Raw genomic sequence first — 9,480 nt, 5'->3', positions numbered from 1 at the left:
GTAACCTTTTAATTACCTGATAATTTTTTTATTCTACCTAAGGCTTAATTATGTGGCAAAAATACACAACACGAAACAAAGTAACTGAATGTATGCCGTAATCCAAACTAAATACACAAGCGCAGATTCATCATTACACAGCAACAACATTATTAATGCGCACATAACTCCGCCCAGATAAATTTGAACTTAGTCGCGCGCTAGACATAACTTTCGAAAGAAAATGGTGTTTTGGTCTACTTAAAATAGAAATTTGGAGCCATATTGTGAATGAATGCGCATTGCAACAATTTTTCCATTTGATCTGGAATAAATAGATTTTGTATATTTGTCGATTCTACGAAATCTCTTAATTATGGACTGGATTTATCTGCCAATTCTACATGAAATACATCGCATTGAAGCAGCGAGGTTAAATCGTATTGAGATCTGTAAGTGTGTTTATGTTCTGCCATTAAATCTTTGAAATCATAATGTGGGAAAAATATGAAGTCTTTCAATTGCAATTATCAAAAAGACGCTATGGAATTTAATGTTTATTTCATTTTGAGTGCAGTAAGGAGGATTTAATTGCACTTGGAATATAGTCGAAATTACAGTACAATTTCGAAATGTGTAATCAAGCTTGAGAACCCATGAGATGGCTCATGTAATTCGGATTTGCAGAACTAAGAAAGTACATTTTGAGGAAATTCAGGATGCAAAACTGTAAGTATATGTTTTGCCATTCTTATTACCAGCTAAAGAAGACAGTTTTTGCCTTGCCACTTGCATGTTATTAGTAAGGACCCTGTCTGGCGTCTATAACTAGCCTAAATCCGAAACATTGTATAAAAAATTTAACACGGAATGTGCCAAAGCTGCTGGCATGTGGCAGTACACGAAACATCTCGTTTCTTTCATTCAGAAACAAATTTAATCAACCAAAACGTAAAGCGTCTACTACGAGATTGAACATGATTTGTATGCATAGTAGTTCCTAATACACTATTGGGCACACGTGAGTTCGATATGAAGTTGTGCGCGAGTGCAGTATCTTAAAATACTGAACGATTCTGACAATGTAAAGTTAACGGAGAAAAATATGAACATATAATAATATAATGTATTAGATCCTTAATACACACAGATCCTAGATTATTGGAGGAAAGATAAATACATTCATCACCACACAGTCTTTGCAAACGAAGCAACATTGCTGCATTGAAGTCAAACTTGCAAGTCATCAACATTTCAAATGATATAGCTGCAGAAGAAAAATTTGTACATCGAGTTCTAATTACAAATTGCAAGTATTAAGATAATAGCAAAAATCCACAAACAGTTCATGTATACAGTATCCGCTAAATTACTTTGCCAAGATCCTCAGTTTTCATGATTTTCAAAATATTCTGCACCTGTAAGATCTGCTGGAAATATGTTCTATTTAAATATGTGTTTCAATTGGATTTCTCCTGAAAAAGGGTGACATTTTTCAGTATTGTGATGCATCTATGTTTATGCGAGAAAGTCAATGGTGGCATTTGTGGTTTTCCCAGTATTAGATTCAACTACTCTCACTTTGATTTCGGTGCCACCATACGTCATGAAAAATTTGTATCGTCTTCCTCTCTTGGAATAGACAGATCATCGGGATAGACTCGCACTGTTCCAATCTTAAAGCAGTCAACATCGGTCACATATTTCGGACTTTTGTTTGTAGAAGCATAAATTTTGAGGTCGAAAAATAACTCTTCGTAGTCCGAAGGGACATACGGTCCATTACATACTTCTTTACCTGCACTAATGTCTTATCCTACTTGTACATTTTTTTAAATATGTGACTACAGAAAACCACAGGACTGTACTTCGAATGCTCTATGAGCTTTTTACTTTTATCGTGATATCCTTCTACAAAGATGTCCTCTGTCTCGATGCCATAAGTATATCGAGTCATGCATGTGGTTACTGCGGTTGGGCAATGTCCATACATCACTGTTCCTTTCAAAACAGCAAGTCCAGCCTCTTCGGACACGACGATTTTCATGTCGGGAAAGTTATTTCGAATAGCATCTTGCAGCATCTTTGACTCAGAGAATCCACCCACCATTGAAATATGTTCCCTTTACCTCTGGCTTTGCTAGTAACTGCCTGACATGGTCAGTTATAGAGTCTATCATCTCCTGGAAAAGTTGTTTCATCAAGCCGGCTAGTATTCTTAGTTTGTCTTTGCTGAATATTATTCCAGTAGAATACCTCGTCTGACCTATAGACTCTTGTAAGTCCTGACTACTATCCGTTTCAAATATTTCTTTGAGCGAATATGGAAATCTCATTATAATTGTACCGCTAATGCCTGGTTCAACCTCTCTTTTCTTTATTTCAAAATCACGAAACATGAGTAAATAGTCTTCCATATTACTTTCGACGAAAGTTTGATAAACGCGACTACCAACAATATCAATAATGAACTGCTCAAATGTAGCGTCAGCCTGTGTACCTCCCCATGCACCACCAATTGCTTTGTGCAATTCTTGTAGTTTTTGTCCCTGCTCTAACTTGTGAACTGTGATGTCAACTGTTCCACCTGTAATTAAATATTATGATGTATAATGATTTTGTTTTTCGTTTTAAGTGACTCACTTGAAGAGAAAATGTAACTCGGCTTTTGTTGACAATTGTGTATTAAAACATTTTTAAAACTGTAAACACGCCACTGCCTGAATTTACCATGGATGACTTCACTGACGAAATAACTATTAAGACAAAATTAGGTCCACTAAAATTTTCGCCTAATCTAAGATTTTAAGCATTCAAAACAGCTATTTTAACTAAGGAAATCACATAACCCGAATATGTTCCTTCTGTAAATACAGTACTGTAGGTGTGAAAAGATAATACATAATGAGTGTGTGTTTTGTTCACTCTGCATTTAACTAGTTTCATTTTTGCCTAGCATTTATAAAAATTCAAGGAATACACATATCATTCAGAAAACATTCTTGTTTGTTGATCGGTTTAGTTGTACCATTCAGCATGTCGTGTTCATTTCTTTTAATGGAATGAACTAATATTGAAAACTTTAAATATTTAAATGGATTAAAGTTGAAATATTTAATGGTTGAATTAGTTAATAGAAGTTGACATTTATATTGCCCAATCCTCTAATACAATTTGATCTGGAAACTAAATATTAAGATATGGTACTTACCTGATGAGCAATCAACTTTCTGTTGGTTTTACAGTTTGATAGTTAAGTCTAAACATGATCATACATATTTGGCAATAATTGTCTTTCGTAATCGTGGATTTTAACATTTGAACCAAATCGCATCACTTTCAAAAACTAGTTGTCGGATTAAGTTTTATAGGGAACTGTAACATTCATTAACGGAGTATATTCACAATGTTCCTACTTACACTCAGTTGAACAATATGTGAAAAAAATCGACCAGCTGTTATCGTTCCATTCATATTCATCCAAGTTACAGCATAGAAAAAGTATCGTATCACAAGATGAGTTATACAAAGTTTTAGATAAGGGATCTAAAGAATCTGCGTAGAGACCAGACTATCATGGAAAAAGTCAATTTTTGACTTTAGACGTTTTTTGTCCTAGTAATTTTTGCGTTACGTTTGGTGTCTTTGTCATTCTTAGCCCCGAAAACCTCCAAATTTGTATGTTGAAATATCTTTGCAAGTACATTAATAATATATACAAATTAGGTCACTGTTACCTATATTTCAGGATAAAGAAAATTAGAATATGTTGCTTTAAGTTCAGATTATCTTCTGTGTTTGAGCAGAGAGGCATGCGTTATTGTGTGGTTGCATGTTGGTGAGTAGAACATCACACTTCTGAAAGTATATAACTGAGACCTAACTTATACGCCTAAGTGCATTTAGTTATACAGTAGTTTGCGTTTAGGTCAGTTTCTTGGGAACATTTTATGTGTGGAGGCAACTTGACTAATACATCACCACCTTGCCAAAAATAGGCCACGTTGACTTTACCTTTGCTCTTAAGGTATTTCGATTAAAGTCTTGCGCTTATGTTATTTTTCTCATTCACATTTTACTAAAGGCTCATAGATAAGGAGGATTGCGTGATTTATCTCTAGTTACTTATTTGGTAGAACGTCGGTCTCGTAAACCAAGGCTTGCGGGTTCATTACACACCCAGGCCGTTCCGGGTAAGCTACAGAGGTGTGTGTTTGGGAAGGGCACTGATCTCGCATTTGTTCGACATGATATAGTCAGTAATGAGCTTAAAGTATCAGTTAACAACCAAGCAAATAATTGCTTGCATTCTTATATATTTATATACTTATATACCTTCCTACTTTGTCATAGAAATAACATACCGGCATGTAATTGTATAACATAATCATTGTCCTTACCTCCTGCATCCAGTACCATAGATTGGCTTCTTTCCACAAAGAGAAACCGACATCACCGGCCATCTTCTCTACCTTCAGTAGCCGGCAAAATATGGCTGCACATTCCGGCTCCAGGGCAATGTATAGACTGTTGGTTGGTATTCCGGCCTGTGGGATATATCTTTGTTATAAAATTGATTTATAAAAAACCTTTTGTTTGAATTATTGAAGAAAAAAAAGCCATTTGTATAAATAATGACATGATTAATCGCTTGCATAAGAAATCAATTATATGCTAGGTATAACATCATCTTAATGTTTTCCCCTTTTTTTCTGTCAAGGTTACAAAAAATGAAAATTTAATTAGAGTGAGTGTACGTCTCTGCGCGCCTCTCCGTCGTATTTCTACTTTATTAAAAAAAAACTGCAGTTTCCCAGACGTAAAAATATGTCCAAACAACACACAAATGAAACAACAAACAAACCATACACACAAATACATACATAATGTTTCATTTTTATCATTTTTATCAGGAAAGATTGACCAAAACATATCTTTATATTATGTTAATAAAACACAGTTCTAATTCAAACTCAGAACGTGGACACACACACACACACACACACACACATATATATATATATATATATACACACACACACATACACACACATACATGCATCCACACACATACATGCATGCATACATACATGCATACATACACATACACACACACGCACATACATACATACATACATACATACATACATACATACATACATACATAGCCGAAGAAGTATTAGAAGTAAAAATGGTAAGGTAGTGTATATGCTAGAAGAAACATTTCTCGTAAATTAAGCTTGCAAAACATCCAACGTCAAAAGCACAATTTGAACTATGTTTGACACAAATACCTTTTTATGATTTATTTAAAGCTACCTCAACTGCTGCTTCTCTCATGAACTACTTGGCATAATCGTTCCATATTGATTGAACAGTAAGTACCCACGTGATTTCTTCTGCGGATATTTTCCCCACAATGCGTGTATTGCACTGTTGTAATAAATCTTCTTTCAGAAAATTGATTGCCATAGCAAACATGGTCATGGAGCGGAAAGACTTTCCCGTTTCATCCTTTATTTCAAAGTTTCTGTTTATGCTCTGAAATAATCCAGTATAAGTTTTGACAAGTGATACAGTTCAATACATCCACATAACTTGATAATGAAACAAACATATTTGTGAGAGAGTTAAATATAAAAAGTAAATCCTAAGAAAGACATGTATAGTAGATATGTTAGAGCTTCAGAAGAAATATCTAGACTCTAGAAATTATTGTTTCAATTAAATGTTGATATGCCATCTGAATTGTGTGTTCTTTGATGCTTTTGTGTATGGTTGATTGGGGTAGGTGAAGGTTCCGGTGTTGATATGTTCAGCCTAACGTGGTTTAATTTTGAGATGTCATGATCCACATTCTTAGTCTCCATACGCAAGTCATAAAATAAAGTACCCGACTTTTTATTTTGTATGCATATATACATTGAGAAGTCATCACTGTTTTTATTAAATTTACAACAATTTCATAATCAATTGTTTACTTTAATTTTCTTGAATCGTCTGAAGGATACATGCAAATAATCTGAAAATACTATTTAATTTTACCTTAAGATTGTGACAATTTCATAGAAGCCTCAACATCCCATGCAGTTTAGATCGTTGTTGTAAATATTTTGTATGTGGAACGAATTAGAAAAGTGTGCAGGTTTCAATCTGATGTAAATGGAAGCAATGTATTTAACTTCAAATGCTTTTGTTTTGTTACCATCTATGCTTATAAAGACACACATACAGTCATGTTATGAAGACGCATATTAAATCGTCAGAAGTAGTACCAACTCCCGTGGTCCTCATTATTAGTAACTTTGGCGTATCTTTCTTCTGCGTCATAACCAAATGCTTCAAATCTTTTCCCATCCGGTTTAATCAGGACTGAGGTGGGAGCATTTGGAGAAAGATTTCCTTTTGGCCACTGTCTTACATAAACTTTTGTCGGTTTTTTCTCATATTCATCCGAGAAACTATACTCCCACCCAGAAAATGATGTTCCAAAATCAATAGCAGCAACAAAAGTTGATAAGTCAGGGTTGTGTGCATGGCACACTAGATTTACGATTAATGGAAAAGGACCATTCATCGAACTACTTGCATGCATCGCATGATTTTTAAGTTACATTTCTGGGCTAGAAAAAGAGGATAAGTCCGGTCGGAATCCCCAAATGTCAGCGGAACCTATACGAAATGCTTCATAATTTCCTATTTTGTTCGTTTAGAATTTTCTATACATAATGTGCACATATTGTTCGAAACGACAATAAAAAATCAGGTCTAAGTGATCTATTTTTTTGCAGAATTAATTAGAGAATATCTGAGTACTCTTTCCGTCGGGTGGACTAATGGATCATGGTTGCATATATTCGGAGATTTTGTCGAAACTGGTTTTAAAGCCAAAGTAAAAACATTGGTATAGGAGGCAAGTTTTGAGTTGAAGCCCTTAAATGGGCTGGATCAGATTTCTAAAAGTTTTGCGTTTTTTAATTTTTAATTTTTAATTCTTTACTCGCATGCGACTGGGATGAGTTGTTACCAAATAACAACTGAGAGGAAGACTTATTGACATGTGAAACTGTGTGCGTCAACAAATAATTATCAGCTATGCAAGCAAATTCTTCCAAAGTTTCCACCTTTCGCTCAGCAAGATAGATTTTGACATCACTATGGATGCACCTCTTGATCTCTTCTGTTAATACGAACTGTTTGAGGTTATCGTAATCTTTATTAGATATCTTGGCTGAGCACCACCTATCATATAATTGTTCCTTTTCCCTCGCAAATTCCACATCGTTCTGTACATGGCAGAGGTGCGCCACCTGCCACTTAGAATTCATTTTATATATATTGTACTCTGTGTGTGTGTGTGTCTCTGTGCATTTGCATCATTTTCTCTTATATCTCTGCATTTTTGTTTTGTTCTATTCTATTTGAATTTGTAGTTCAATAATTTCTTTCTGAAGCAAAATTTACTCTTATTCCATGTGGATTTGTAACTGTAATTCCTTTAATTTCCAGTCAAAACCGATACAGATTTACTAATCAAATGCAAAGCACTATTATACAAAAAGTTTTTTCCCACACAATATGATCTTTCTGCAGCAAAAGCTTCTTGAGCAAAGCAGCATATAAAGAATTTTGTGATTTAGTATTTGGAGGAAAAGAATGTTTTGAATAATGAATTCCAATAGTCTTGAATGTCATGATGTACCATAATAATGGAATGCAGAATGTTTATGAATGAGTTGTAAATAATCCCAAAGTAGTGTTTTGTCCAAAATGTAAATGAACACTTTATAATTCAAATGAATAATTTAAATAAATCATTATTGCCAAATCATATCTAAAACCAGCTATAACTGAATCCAGAGACGGATCATAAAACATGGATGAAAGTATTTGTTTACCACTTACTATTTATACACATCTCCACAGGTAGCGTGCTGCGACTAGGAAGTTGTGATTGATTTTCATAGTCGACCGGATGCGTTTTTTCCGCTGGTCGACTTAAAATTTGAGGAGCTAAGAAAAGTACAATGTTGTAAAGATTCGTCCTTCTCAAACAAATGTTCTGATTTAAATCGGACTTAAAAGGTTTCTTTCGAGACATCAAAGCTGACCACTTGGCTGGAAAGATAGGTAAGGATAAGTGCGTTCACTTTACATTTGGTTTGGAGTTACCTTAGTTTGTTTAGGTACTGGTAGCTGTACTTTTTAGGACCGTTCTAGCAAAACTCAAAATAGTTTATTCGGTCGGGATATTTGTCTTTCAATGCTCCTAAATATTTGTCTTCGATGCAAGGGCGATACTCTTTACTGCAATCGTTGTACATGTATCTATACGTGCCAAAGTTAAGTAATCGGTCTTCCAAAGGTTCCAAGACCGAATACAAGTTTAAACGGGAGTTGTCTGTCAAGTACGTAGCATTGTTGACATTGCCAAACTCATAGGAAGTGCAGTTTGTTCGGACTATTTCGTAATTTGACAAGATCGAATATGATTTCTGCTCGTTTTTAATGAGCTTTCCATTATCGTCGATGAATTAAAAGTATCGTCTTGGATCTACAAGGTATTATGTAGCTGGCAATTTCAGATGTTGGGCAAGTTTACCCAATAAATCAGTTAATGTTAACTTTTGCAAACGATCGTCATTTTTTCCGTTCTATTTGACGTATCCCAGGGAGATACCTTCTAATGATCGTTATTGTTCTCTATATCAATCTCTTCGGATGTGTGACACTATTAGTGACAGATGTCAGGTTGTTGCTTCAGTTTGAGAAATTCGTTGACTTAGCCTGAAACGTGACATTTCATCAAACCATGATATTGGCAAATGTATTCCACGTCGATATGTTCTGTGAAAATTTCAGGGTGAGCTTTGGGGAATAGAGCATATTTACACACCAAATGATACAATAACAGACATCGATGAATTTGTTGTGTTCGCTTTGAAATCCCTCCACTTCGTATAGAAAGCGTGTTGCATTGGTTAATGCAGCAAACAGAATGTCAGCTAGAATCAATGGCATGGTGTCCATCAATTTTATGCTTCGACAATGCGTCTAAATTCTGGACCCTTTTTGAAATATAAATCTAGCAGTGTTTCGAAATTTCTATCATTTGATATTTATTGAGTTTCCAAACTCTGGCGTCGTTCTAATGCTTGGTCGTAAAACTCTTCAATGGTGGACAAAGATGAAGGATTTGTCAGGGCTCGTTGAATAAAATATGTAATATCTGTTAAATAATAATCCTTGAAACTGGTATAACATCTGCGGGTTTTCTAAATCACGACCATACTCGGAGAAAAACATCAATCTTCTTGTCTCCACTACCGTTTTTAGCTGGCTGTATCCACTTGGATTCAGTTTGACCCAAGTAGTTCAGCCAAAAGAATGATTTGGCTGAATATCAACAGTTGACAGACCGATGCATCTCAGATGATATGAGACCTTGTTTGTTCTCGGGCATTAACTTTTTTAGCACACTAATTCACACGCTTTAGCAAT

At 34.9% G+C, this 9,480-nt stretch overlaps 1 long non-coding RNA gene across 1 annotated transcript; it reads right to left on the bottom strand.

Annotated features, from left to right (window-relative positions):
• Positions 1-1,332: 1,332 nt before the first annotated feature.
• Positions 1,333-5,562, bottom strand: LOC149794187 (uncharacterized). The gene is made up of 3 exons (XR_016422614.1): positions 5,299-5,562; positions 4,380-4,526; positions 1,333-2,566 (listed from the first exon to the last, which is right to left on the bottom strand). It is a non-coding gene; the product is annotated as an uncharacterized LOC149794187 (long non-coding RNA).
• Between the last annotated feature and the right edge of the window lie 3,918 nt (positions 5,563-9,480).

Source organism: Sinohyriopsis cumingii, chromosome 8 (genome assembly GCF_028554795.1).
Source record: "Sinohyriopsis cumingii isolate HCF-2022 chromosome 8, ASM2855479v2, whole genome shotgun sequence".
Classification (NCBI taxonomy): domain Eukaryota; kingdom Metazoa; phylum Mollusca; class Bivalvia; order Unionida; family Unionidae; genus Sinohyriopsis; species Sinohyriopsis cumingii.
This window is presented reverse-complemented; position numbering and strand designations above follow the sequence as displayed.